Here is a 13712-nt window from a genome sequence, read left to right as displayed (position 1 = left end):
AATATAGATGTATCATACATCAAACTGTAGCTTTTTTCATATTCTAGAGCGCAGAGACCACTTCAATCAACTAAAAAAATATGGCTGAGAAATATCGTAAAAAAAGCACCATTGTATGTTTTCTTTTCAAGTTTTTTGAGTCATAACCATCATAGAATCGATTGAAAATTCGCACATGGATAAAACATCACTTTTTACAGGGCGCAGAGTCATTAAATGTTTGTTAGTGGTACAATTTGTTTAAATAATAATGTGTTTATTAAAATCAAAATATACCACAAATTAATGCAAAACACGTCGAATAATTTTAACAGGAATATCAGAGGAAAATTAATGATCTATTGGTTAGCAGAGTTTTTAACAAAACTAACAATTATTGAAAAAAATGGGTATCAATTCGACAGAATTTGAGCAGTTAGTTCAGTACTTTGCCGATAGGAGCGCCACTAAAATTTACGGAAGCGACTTTCCAGGTAAAACCCTTATCGCCTGCCTGCTCTACCATAAGCTGATTGTTAGGCCCGGTTTTACAAATGTCCGGTTCAACACGAGTTCAACTGAACTTGAGTTCAACTGAACTGAGGTTCAATTCATGCGTCCGTTTTACAAACACCGCTATCGTCCGGTTCAGCTGAACCACAAATTTCCTTAGGTTGGTAGCGCGCACCCGAGAATCTGACAGTTGAGACCACGTTGGGAGCACGTTGGAAGTGTGTTGTTGTTGTCATCTATGTCATCATGTCACATTATTATAAATTATTTGTGACAAATTCTGCAAAGTAATTAGTTTTTTGCGTTACTGGGGTACGTATATGTGTATATGTAACATTTGCTCGTTAATAGTAGATGATTATGATGGTTTTTAACATTTCGTTTCAGATGAGTAATACACGTGCTCCGAATTTTACAAAATCCGAAGAAAACTTGCTCCTATCTTTAGTAAGCAAGTATAGAAATATTCTGGAGTGTAAATTGTCCAACACTGATGCAAATCAAAAAAAAAAAAAATCAGTGTTGGAAGAAAATTGAAGTAGAGTTCAATTCTTTATCTGGCCAGACCTTCCGGGATCACAAAGTTTTGAACAAAAAGTACGACAACATTAAGAAGAGGACAACGAAAAAATTTGCTGACGAGAAAGCCTATGTCGGTGGTACTGGGAGAGGGTCACAACAAAGTATTGAGGCCACCGATGTTGATGTGGCTGTAAAAGAAATTCTCGGGGCCAAACCAATGGGGCATAGCAGCGAATTTGATGGCGATTCCGAAACAACCTGTAATAAGTATTTTTATGAATAATATGTATTGTAAAATTAAAATGTTGATGCTTTTCAGCATTCCAAAGTAACAGCGGTATAATCTGTCTGATGACGAAAATGATGGTAAATACTTTTTATCCTTACATACACTTTATTCAGAAATTTTTTACTATTTTTTCTTTATTTCACATTGTTTTATGCCAAAAGATCAAACCGGAGCAATTTCGAGAGAAGTGCCTGTTATGGATAAAATAAGTGGTCCCAATAAAGAAAGTGGTAAACATTAATAATAATCAAATATGGTTATTTTTGTAGAAAATGGTCAAACTGGGAATTGGGCTAAATACTCCCCCAAAATCTTGAAGCAAAAAAAATTTTCAGCACTCACGCCATATCGTAGAGGTATTATATGCATATATATTTATATTAAAAAATGTTTGACACTTGTCTTAAAACTTTATTAATGTATTGTTTGTATAGGTAAAGGAAACCAGACAAGTGATAATTTAGAGCAATGTGCCGCTGCCAAAGAACTTGTCGAACTAAGTCGAAAGGAATACATCCAAAAGGAGCAAGAGTTTAAATTAAAAGCCATGAAAGAGAAACATGAACTAGAAATGCAAATTATGAGAGACAAAGCTGCACTTGAATTAGAAGTAATAAAGCAGAACACCAAATGAAGATTGAAATATTAATTGCCCAAAAATTTAATATTTTAAATAATAAAACTTAAATAAATAATTACATTACATTTTATTATTTACTGCAACTAAAAACGAAATCAAAAGAAGCAAATGAGTAAAATATTCTCTGATGAACTGGTTCCGTACAAAATTGTTCTGATTATAATTGCCACTATATTCTCCAATGTTTTCAATTAGAACATCGTTCACAAAATTCACTGCTGCTTCTTCTTCTGCGTCCACTGGCGGTTCTTCTTCATTTAAAATAATTGCAATGTTGTGTAAAACTGCTGTTGCCACAACCACTGCCTCTAATTTACACATTTTTAAACGAATTCCAAAAGCCAATGCTGGAAAGCGTCTTTTCCACACCCCAAAACATTAATTATTTGAGAAGCTGTTGCTTTACTAATCCCTATAAAGTCACCAGCAACTTGCAGAAAAGATCCAGTGGCAAGGAAACGTGAAGTCACAAGTAGCATTTGCTCCAGTGATACTGCATGATTTCTTTCTGTTCGCGATGTAATTTGCTCCTGTATTTGTTGCAAAATAAACCGTACGCCAGTCTTGGAAAAACGAAATCGTTTCAAAAATTCCCCAGCATTTCACTTTTCAAAGTGATTTTCTCTCAACTGAAAAACTTTTGGTCGTCGCATACGTGCCGGTTCTAATATGTTTATCATTTCTAAAACGTCTTCATCGTCAGTTAATACTCCTAATAAATTTTCCATCTTCAATTATAATGCTGTCACACCACCAAAACGATAAAGCACAGACATTTGAGGTTATGGACAGTTGAGCGAAGCTTAAACCACCTAGAGTCCCTGTAGAGGGACTCTACAGGGACTCTAAAACCACCCTGACATCAGCGCTCAGCTGAGCCTTCGTTTGAGCGCGGTTTAACATTGAACCATGTATTGTAAAACGGACAACTGCAGTTGAACCAAGGCTTATCTTTGAACCTCGCTTAAGCTTGCATTGTAAAACCGGGCCTTATAGAGTTCTCAGCTGATTTTTCTAATTTATGGCAAGGAACTCAGTTTTATAACAAGCCGCCAGGACCGGCCGTAGTAATCTATTGTTAAGGAAATTAACTTTTACGCAATGAGGTACTATCATAAAACCGAATTAAAACTGGGGAACTATAATATTTTTACTCCACTCAGGATCCTGAATTCAATACACATGATTACTAAAAATTCATTGTAATATTATTGTTAATATATATTTTGCTTTGTTAATTAATAAAACTAATAAACATATTTATAATAATAATAAAAAATATATAAAATACAGCTTTTGTTTAACACGTATAAGTAGCTAAGTGTATCTACTACTTATCCCAGAAAGGAGGTGTTTTAAAAAAGCCCTACGCCCAGTAACTTCTCCCTTCATTGTTTACTAGAAAAAAGTGCTCGTATATGTTTTCATTTGCCGAGAGATCATTTTTAAAATATATTTATAATAAAAGTATGCAAGTCTTGGTGATGAAAAATGTACTCCCAATAAATTATTAAAGTACATAAAAAATAGAAACAAATTTTATTTATTTAAAAAAAATCTCTCGCAAAGGCAAGTTCCTCTTTCGTCTTGAATCAATTATTTTGGGCAATAATGCGCCAAAGTAAAATCTGCCAAGTTTATCTGCCATCTTTTTACATATATTTCTTCGTCTTTATAAATGTTTTCTATATTTATTCCTTTGGGTGTCCATACAACAAAATAAACTTGTGAAATACCCGTAACAAGCATTTGTCCCTGGACTTGAAAGTAGTAATCATGATTTTTTTTAGTTTCAATTCTCTGTCTGTCAATGTACAAAATTTGTTTATTTTTTTTCTAATCGTTTCTTCGGGAGACAAATCTTGCGCTTTTGAAGGGCATTTAATTTCGACTAATGCACTCCTATCCTCTAGAACCCTGTCTGGACTAGCAGCCAAGTAAGGAAATTGTTTTGAAATAAACAAGACACACCTTTCAGTTTTTATATTTTTATTTATTTCAAAACACTTGACAGCTTTTTCCTCACTTTGCTGTCCATAGTATATATGACTATTACTTCTAAATGTAGTGTACAACAGAGACTCCACAGTTTCAACTATTGCTGTAGTCGGTCTAAGTTTCTAAATACGTCCAAAATTTGAAGCCGTAACCCTAATTTCTCTTTCTTTTGCCCAAATGTGCCTGTTGCCTAGTGTCTATTTCAATTTGGTCTAAATTCAAGGATATTTTTTTCAAAAAAACCTCTTTGGCTGTCAGAAATGTTTCTATATCCATTATACGTAAATTTTTTACCACAAATTTTTTTTACGAATACTTTGTCTAAGACGAGCTTGTTTTATAGACGAACAATATTTTTTTTGTTATTAAACCAGGACCGTTTTATTCACAATATATTTACTTATCCCCTCTAAAAAATTGATGACGTCACCTCAAAATTTTGCTGAATAAATCCTATCTAAATTGTATAAAATATGATGAGTCTCTTCTTGTGATTTATCATTCCATTCATGTTTTTTGAATTTGCATATACAGGATGACCCCAAAAATTAATGAATGCGTAAATTTATTTTATTGATTTAATCAGGAACTACAAAACCGAATGCTTTGAAATCCAATGTGAAAAAAAAAACATAATAGGCATGCAGTCGTCACGTTTTCGATATTGAGGGAAGTACTGTCTAAACTCTTTAGACCAATTTTTTTGATTTTCCCATTTTTCCATTTCTCAATTTTTCAATGTTTCAGTTTGGGATTTTTTCACTGTTTCGATTCTTTAATTTTCCTTCCATTTTTAGGTTTTTCAATATTTCAGTTTTGGAATTTTGCAATATTTCGTTTGTTCAATTTTTCAAATTTTTGATATTGTGTTTTCTCGGTTTTTAAATTTTTCGATATTTTAATTTTTCAGTTTTTAAAGTCTTAGGTTTTTAGATTTCTCACTATCTCGACTTTTCGATTTTTCAGTTCCATGATTTTTCAATTTGTCGAATTTTTAAATTTTAGATTTTTTGTTCTCGATCATTCAATTTTCTGAGTTTTCGGGCTCAGATTTTTTTTGTTGTTCAATTCTTGGATTTTTAAAATTTTTGTTTTCTAAATTTTCCTATTTATCAACTTACTGGGATTTCAATGTTTTGATTTTTTGATTGTTCAATTTCTCGTTTTTTTTAATTTTTGGTTTTTGATACGATTTTTTTTTCAAAAATTTTCAGTTTTTCAATTTATTAACTTTCCGATACTTCAGTTTTACTATTTTTAATTTTTTTTATTTTTCAGTTTTCAATTTTTGACGTTTCTAAATTTTTCGATTAACTGATTTTTTAATTTTCCCATTTCTATATTTCTTGATTTTTCAATTCTTTCTTCAATTGTGATTTTTCAATTTTTCGATTTCTGGATTTTTCAATGTTTCAGTTTTGGATTTTTTCATTTTTCCGATTCTTCAATTTTCTTTCCATTTTTCAGTTTTTCAAGATTTCAGTTTTGAATTTTTTCACTTTTTCGATTTTTCAATTTTCCTTCCATTTTTCAGTTTTTCAGTATTTCAATTCTGAGATTTTGCAATGTTTCGGTTCTTCAATTTTTCCATTTTTTGATGTTTCGATTTCTCGGTTTTTCAATTTTTCGATATTTTAATTTTTCAGTTTTTAAAGTCTTGGGTTTTTAGTTTTCTCACTATCTCGACTTTTCGATTTTTCAGTTCCATGATTTTTCAATTTGTCGAATTTTTAAATTTTAGATTTTTTGTTCTCGATCATTCAATTTTCTGGGTTTTCAGGCTTAGATTTTTTTTGTTGTTCAATTCTTGGATTTTTTAAATTTTTGTTTTCTAAATTTTCCTATTTATCAACTTACTGGGATTTCAATGTTTTGATTTTTTGATTGTTCAATTTCTCGATTTTTTTAATTTTTGGTTTTTGATACGATTTTTTTTTCAAAAATTTTCAGTTTTTCAATTTATTAACTTTCCGATATTTCAGTTTTACGATTTTTAAATTTTTTTATTTTTCAGTTTTGAATTTTTGACGTTTCTAAATTTTTCGATTAACTGATTTTTTGATTTTCCCATTTCTATATTTCTTGATTTTTCAATTCTTTCTTCAATTGTGATTTTTCAATTTTTCGATTTCTGGATTTTTCAGTATTTCAGTTTTGGATTTTTTCACTTTTCCGATTCTTCAATTTTCTTTCCATTTTTCAGTTTTTCAAGATTTCAGTTTTGAATTTTTTCACTTTTTCGATTTTTAAATTTTCCTTCCATTTTTCAGTTTTTCAGTATTTCAGTTCTGAGATTTTGCAATGTTTCGGTTCTTCAATTTTTCCATTTTTTGATGTTTCGATTTCTCGGTTTTTCAATTTTTCGATATTTTAATTTTTCAGTTTTTAAAGTCTTAGGTTTTTAGATTTCTCGCTATCTCGACTTATCGATTTTTCAGTTCCATGATTTTTCAAATTGTCGAATATTTAAATTTTAGATTTTTTGTTCTCGATCATTCAATTTTCTGGGTTTTCAGGCTTAGATTTTTTTTGTTGTTCAATTCTTGGATTTTTAAAATTTTTGTTTTTTAAATTTTCCTATTTATCAACTTACTGGAATTTCAATGTTTTGATTTTTTGATTGTTCAATTTCTCGATTTTTTGAATTTTTAGTTTTTGATACGATTTCTTTTTTAATTTTCAGTTTTTCAATTTATTAACTTTCTGATATTTCCGTTTTACGATTTTAAATTTTTTTTATTTTTCAGTTTTCAATTTTTGACGTTTCTAAATTTTTCGATTTTTCAATTTTTCGATTAACTGATTTTTTGATTTTCCCATTTCTATATTTCTTGATTTTTCAATTCTTTCTTCAATTGTGATTTTTCAATTTTACGATTTCTGGATTTTTCAATGTTTCAGTTTTGGATTTTTTCATTTTTCCGATTCTTCAATTTTCTTTCCATTTTTCAGTTTTTCAAGATGTCAGTTTTGAATTTTTTCACTTTTTCGATTTTTCAATTTTCCTTCCATTTTTCAGTTTTTCAGTATTTCAGTTCTGAGATTTTGCAATGTTTCGGTTCTTCAATTTTTCCATTTTTTGATGTTTCGATTTCTCGGTTTTTCAATTTTTCGATATTTTAATTTTTCAGTTTTTAAAGTCTTAGGTTTTTAGATTTCTCACTATCTCGACTTTTCGATTTTTCAGTTCCATGATTTTTCAATTTGTCGAATTTTTAAATTTTAGATTTTTTGTTCTCGATCATTCAATTTTCTGAGTTTTCAGGCTTAGATTTTTTTTGTTGTTCAATTCTTGGATTTTTAAAATTTTTGTTTTCTAAATTTTCATATTTATCAACTTACTGGGATTTCAATGTTTTGATTTTTTGATTGTTCAATTTCTCGATTTTTTTAATTTTTAGTTTTTGATACGATTTTTTTTTTTTAAATTTTCAGTTTTTCAATTTATTAACTCTCCGATATTTCAGTTTTACGATTTTAAAATTTTTTTATTTTTCAGTTTTCAATTTTTGACGTTTCTAAATTTTTCGATTAACTGATTTTTTGATTTTCCCATTTTTATATTTGTTGATTTGTCAATTCTTTCTTCAATTGTGATTTTTCAATTTTTCGATTTCTGGATTTTTCAATGTTTCAGTTTTGGATTTTTTCATTTTTCCGATTCTTCAATTTTCTTTCCACTTTTCAGTTTTTCAAGATTTCAGTTTTGAATTTTTTCACTTTTTCGATTTTTCAATTTTCCTTCCATTTTTCAGTTTTTCAGTATTTCAGTTCTGAGACTTTGCAATGTTTCGGTTCTTCAATTTTTCCATTTTTTGATGTTTCGATTTCTCGGTTTTTCAATTTTTCGAAGTTTTAATTTTTCAGTTTTTAAAGTCCTAGGTTTTTAGATTTCTCACTATCTTGACTTTTCGATTTTTCAGTTCCATGATTTTTCAATTTGTCGAATTTTTAAATTTTAGATTTTTTGTTCTCGATCATTCAATTTTCTGGGTTTTCAGGCTTAGATTTTTTTTGTTGTTCAATTCTTGGATTTTTAAAATTTTTGTTTTTTAAATTTTCCTATTTATCAACTTACTGGGATTTCAATGTTTTGATTTTTTGATTGTTCAATTTCTCGATTTTTTTAATTTTTGGTTTTTGATACGATTTTTTTTTCAAAAATTTTCAGTTTTTCAATTTATTAACTTTCCGATATTTCAGTTTTACGATTTTTAATTTTTTTTATTTTTCAGTTTTCAATTTTTGACGTTTCTAAATTTTCCGATTAACTGATTTTTTGATTTTCCCATTTCTATATTTCTTGATTTTTCAATTCTTTCTTCAATTGTGATTTTTCAATTTTTCGATTTCTGGATTTTTCAATCTTTCAGTTTTGGATTTTTTCATTTTTCCGATTCTTCAATTTTCTTTCCATTTTTCAGTTTTTCAAGATTTCAGTTTTGAATTTTTTCACTTTTTCGATTTTTCAATTTTCCTTCCATTTTTCAGTTTTTCAGTATTTCAGTTCTGAGATTTTGCAATGTTTCGGTTCTTCAATTTTTCCATTTTTTGATGTTTCGATTTCTCGGTTTTTCAATTTTTCGATATTTTAATTTTTCAGTTTTTAAAGTCTTAGGTTTTCAGATTTCTCACTATCTCGACTTTTCGATTTTTCAGTTCCATGATTTTTCAATTTGTCGAATTTTTAAATTTTAGATTTTTTGTTCTCGATCATTCAATTTTCTGGGTTTTCAGGCTTAGATTTTTTTTGTTGTTCAATTCTTGGATTTTTAAAATTTTTGTTTTCTAAATTTTCCTATTTATCAACTTACTGGGATTTCAATGTTTTGATTTTTTGATTGTTCAATTTCTCGATTTTTTTAATTTTTAGTTTTTGATACGATTTTTTTTTTCAAAGGTTTTCAGTTTTTCAATTTATTAACTCTCCGATATTTCAGTTTTACGATTTTAATTTTTTTTTACTTTTCAGTTTTCAATTTCTGACGTTTCTAAATTTTTCGATTAACTGATTTTTTGATTTTCCCATTTCTCTATTTTTTGATTTTTCAATTCTTTCTTCAATTGTGATTTTTCAATTTTTCGATTTCTGGATTTTTCAATGTTTCAGTTTTGGATTTTTTCACTTTTCCGATTCTTCAATTTTCTGTCCATTTTTCAGTTTTTCAAGATTTCAGTTTTGAATTTTTTCACTTTTTCGATTTTTCAATTTTCCTTCCATTTTTCAGTTTTTCAGTATTTCAGTTCTGAGATTTTGCAATGTTTCGGTTCTTCAATTTTTCCATTTTTTGATGTTTCGATTTCTCGGTTTTTCAATTTTTCGATATTTTAATTTTTCAGTTTTTAAAGTCTTAGGTTTTTAGATTTCTCACTATCTCGACTTTTCGATTTTTCAGTTCCATGATTTTTCAATTTGTCGAATTTTTAAATTTTAGATTTTTTGTTCTCGATCATTCATTTTTCTGGGTTTTCAGGCTTAGATTTTTTTTGTTGTTCAATTCTTGGATTTTTAAAATTTTTGTTTTCTAAATTTTCCTATTTATCAACTTACTGGGATTTCAATGTTTTGATTTTTTGATTGTTCAATTTCTCGATTTTTTTAATTTTTGGTTTTTGATACGATTTTTTTTTCAAAAATTTTCAGTTTTTCAATTTATTAACTTTCCGATATTTCAGTTTTACGATTTTTAAATTTTTTTATTTTTCAGTTTTGAATTTTTGACGTTTCTAAATTTTTCGATTAACTGATTTTTTGATTTTCCCATTTCTATATTTCTTGATTTTTCAATTCTTTCTTCAATTGTGATTTTTCAATTTTTCGATTTCTGGATTTTTCAGTATTTCAGTTTTGGATTTTTTCACTTTTCCGATTCTTCAATTTTCTTTCCATTTTTCAGTTTTTCAAGATTTCAGTTTTGAATTTTTTCACTTTTTCGATTTTTCAATTTTCTTTCCATTTTTCAGTTTTTCAGTATTTCAGTTCTGAGATTTTGCAATGTTTCGGTTCTTCAATTTTTCCATTTTTTGATGTTTCGATTTCTCGGTTTTTCAATTTTTCGATATTTTAATTTTTCAGTTTTTAAAGTCTTAGGTTTTTAGATTTCTCACTATCTCGACTTTTCGATTTTTCAGTTCCATGATTTTTCAATTTGTCGAATTTTTAAATTTTAGATTTTTTGTTCTCGATCATTCAATTTTCTGGGTTTTCAGGCTTAGATTTTTTTTGTTGTTCAATTCTTGGATTTTCAAAATTTTTGTTTTCTAAATTTTCCTATTTATCAACTTACTGGGATTTCAATGTTTTGATTTTTTGATTCTTCAATTTCTCGATTTTTTTAATTTTTAGTTTTTGATACGATTTTTTTTTCAAAAATATTTTCAGTTTTTCAATTTATTAACTCTCCGATATTTCAGTTTTACGATTTTAAATTTTTTTTATTTTTCAGTTTTCAATTTTTGACGTTTCTAAATTTTTCGATTAACTGATTTTTTGATTTTCCCATTTCTCTATTTCTTGATTTTTCAATTCTTTCTTCTATTGTGATTTTTCAATTTTTCGATTTCTGGATTTTTCAATGTTTCAGTTTTGGATTTTTTCACTTTTCCGATTCTTCAATTTTCTTTCCATTTTTCAGTTTTTCAAGATTTCAGTTTTGAATTTTTTCACTTTTTCGATTTTTCAATTTTCCTTCCATTTTTCAGTTATTCAGTATTTCAGTTCTGAGATTTTGCAATGTTTCGGTTTTTCAATTTTTCCATTTTTTGATGTTTCGATTTCTCGGTTTTTCAATTTTTCGATATTTTAATTTTTCAGTTTTTAAAGTCTTGGGTTTTTAGATTTCTCACTATCTCGACTTTTCGATTTTTCAGTTCCATGATTTTTCAATTTGTCGAATTTTTAAATTTTAGATTTTTTGTTCTCGATCATTCAATTTTCTGGGTTTTCAGGCTTAGATTTTTTTGTTGTTCAATTCTTGGATTTTTAAAATTTTTGTTTTTTAAATTTTCCTATTTATCAACTTACTGGGATTTCAATGTTTTGATTTTTTGATTCTTTAATTTCTCGATTTTTTTAATTTGTAGTTTTTGATACGATTTTTTTTCAAAAATTTTCAGTTTTTCAATTTATTAACTCTCCGATTTTTCAGTTTTACGATTTTTAAATTTTTTTATTTTTCAGTTTTCAATTTTTGACGTTTCTAAATTTTTCGATTAACTGATTTTTTGATTTTCCCATTTCTATATTTCTTGATTTTTCAATTCTTTCTTCAATTGTGATTTTTCAATTTTTCGATTTCTGGATTTTTCAATGTTTTAGTTTTGGATTTTTTCACTTTTCCGATTCTTCAATTTTCTTTCCATTTTTCAGTTTTTCAAGATTTCAGTTTTGAATTTTTTCACTTTTTCGATTTTTCAATTTTCCTTCCATTTTTCAATTTTTCAGTATTTCAGTTCTGAGATTTTGCAATGTTTCGGTTCTTCAATTTTTCCATTTTTTGATGTTTCGATTTCTCGGTTTGTCAATTTTTCGATATTTTAATTTTTCAGTTTTTAAAGTCTTAGGTTTTTAGATTTCTCACTAACTCGAATTTTCGATTTTTCAGTTCCATGATTTTTCAATTTGTCGAATTTTTAAATTTTAGATTTTTTGTTCTCGATCATTCAATTTTCTGAGTTTTCGGGCTTAGATTTTTTTTGTTGTTCAATTCTTGGATTTTTAAAATTTTTGTTTTCTAAATTTTCCTATTTATCAACTTACTGGGATTTCAATGTTTTGATTTTTTAATTGTTCAATTTCTCGATTTTTTTAATTTTTAGTTTTTGATACGATTTTTTTTTCAAAAATTTTCAGTTTTTCAATTTATTAACTTTCCGATATTTCAGTTTTACGATTTTAATTTTTTTTTATTTTTCAGTTTTCAATTTTTGACGTTTCTAAATTTTTCGATTAACTGATTTTTTGATTTTCCCATTTCTATATTTCTTGATTTTTCAATTCTTTCTTCAATTGTGATTTTTCAATTTTTCGATTTCTAGATTTTTCAATGTTTCAGTTTTGGATTTTTTCACCTTTCCGATTCTTCAATTTTCTTTCCATTTTTCAGTTTTTCAAGATGTCAGTTTTGAATTTTTTCACTTTTTCGATTTTTCAATTTTCCTTCCATTTCTCAGTTTTTCAGTATTTCAGTTCTGAGATTTTGCAATGTTTCGGTTCTTCAATTTTTCCATTTTTTGATGTTTCGATTTCTCGGTTTTTCAATTTTTCGATATTTTAATTTTTCAGTTTTTAAAGTCTTAGGTTTTTAGATTTCTCACTATCTCGACTTTTCGATTTTTCAGTTCCATGATTTTTCAATTTGTCGAATTTTTAAATTTTAGATTTTTTGTTCTCGATCATTCAATTTTCTAGGTTTTCAGGCTTAGATTTTTTTTGTTGTTCAATTCTTGGATTTTTAAAATTTTTGTTTTTTAAATTTTCCTATTTATCAACTTACTGGAATTTCAATGTTTTGATTTTTTGATTGTTCAATTTCTCGATTTTTTTAATTTTTAGTTTTTGATACGATTTTTTTTTTCAAACATTTTCAGTCTTTCAATTTATTAACTTTCCGATATTTCAGTTTTACGATTTTTAATTTTTTTTTATTTTTCAGTTTTCAATTTTTGACGTTTCTAAATTTTTCGATTTTTCAATTTTTCGATTAACTGATTTTTTGATTTTCCCATTTCTCTATTTCTTGATTTTTCAATTCTTTCTTCAATTGTGATTTTTCAATTTTTCGATTTCTGGATTTTTCAGTGTTTCAGTTTTGGATTTTTTCATTTTTCCGATTCTTCAATTTTCTTTCCATTTTTCAGTTTTTCAAGATTTCAGTTTTGATTTTTTTCACTTTTTCGATTTTTCAATTTTCCTTCCATTTTTCAGTTTTTCAGTATTTCAGTTCTGAGATTTTGCAATGTTTCGGTTCTTCAATTTTTCCATTTTTTGATGTTTCGATTTCTCGGTTTTTCAACTTTTCGATATTTTAATTTTTCAGTTTTTAAAGTCTTAGGTTTTTAGATTTCTCACTATCTCGACTTTTCGATTTTTCAGTTCCATGATTTTTCAATTTGTCGAATTTTTAAATTTTAGATTTTTTGTTCTCGATCATTCAATTTTCTGGGTTTTCAGGCTTAGATTTTTTTTGTTGTTCAATTCTTGGATTTTTAAAATTTTTGTTTTCTAAATTTTCCTATTTATCAACTTACTGGGATTTCAATGTTTTGATTTTTTGATTGTTCAATTTCTCGATTTTTTTAATTTTTAGTTTTTGATACGATTTTTTTTTCAAAAATTTTCAGTTTTTCAATTTATTAACTCTCCGATATTTCAGTTTTACGATTTTAAATTTTTTTTATTTTTCAGTTTTCAATTTTTGACGTTTCTAAATTTTTCGATTTTTCAATTTTTCGATTAACTGATTTTTTGATTTTCCCATTTCTCTATTTCTTGATTTTTCAATTCTTTCTTCAATTGTGATTTTTCAATTTTTCGATTTCTGGATTTTTCAGTGTTTCAGTTTTGGATTTTTTCATTTTTCCGATTCTTCAATTTTCTTTCCATTTTTCAGTTTTTCAAGATTTCAGTTTTGATTTTTTTCACTTTTTCGATTTTTCAATTTTCCTTCCATTTTTCAGTTTTTCAGTATTTCAGTTCTGAGATTTTGCAATGTTTCGGTTCTTCAATTTTTCCATTTTTTGATGTTTCGATTTCTCGGTTTTTCAACTTTT

At 27.0% G+C, this 13712-nt stretch overlaps 1 protein-coding gene and 2 long non-coding RNA genes across 3 annotated transcripts in view; 1 reads left to right on the top strand and 2 right to left on the bottom strand.

The window, feature by feature from the left end:
• LOC135127293 (collagen and calcium-binding EGF domain-containing protein 1-like) overlaps positions 1-13712 on the bottom strand; it is a 52200-nt gene that overhangs the window by 444 nt on the left and 38044 nt on the right. The gene's annotated exons all lie outside the window — the stretch shown is intronic.
• Positions 479-2008, top strand: LOC135127289 (uncharacterized). The gene is made up of 5 exons (XR_010280192.1): positions 479-804; positions 880-1274; positions 1334-1380; positions 1465-1659; positions 1738-2008. It is a non-coding gene; the product is annotated as an uncharacterized LOC135127289 (long non-coding RNA).
• LOC135127290 (uncharacterized) lies at positions 1949-2927 on the bottom strand. Its single transcript, XR_010280193.1, has 2 exons — positions 2799-2927; positions 1949-2755 (listed from the first exon to the last, which is right to left on the bottom strand). It is a non-coding gene; the product is annotated as an uncharacterized LOC135127290 (long non-coding RNA).

This window comes from Zophobas morio, unplaced genomic scaffold (assembly GCF_036711695.1).
Source record: "Zophobas morio isolate AGI-343-1 ecotype UQ-CSIRO unplaced genomic scaffold, CSIRO_AGI_Zmor_V1 ptg000011l, whole genome shotgun sequence".
Taxonomy (NCBI): Eukaryota; Metazoa; Arthropoda; class Insecta; order Coleoptera; family Tenebrionidae; genus Zophobas; species Zophobas morio.
The sequence above is the reverse complement of the archived record's forward strand: the minus strand, read 5'-3'. Positions and strand labels throughout refer to the sequence as shown.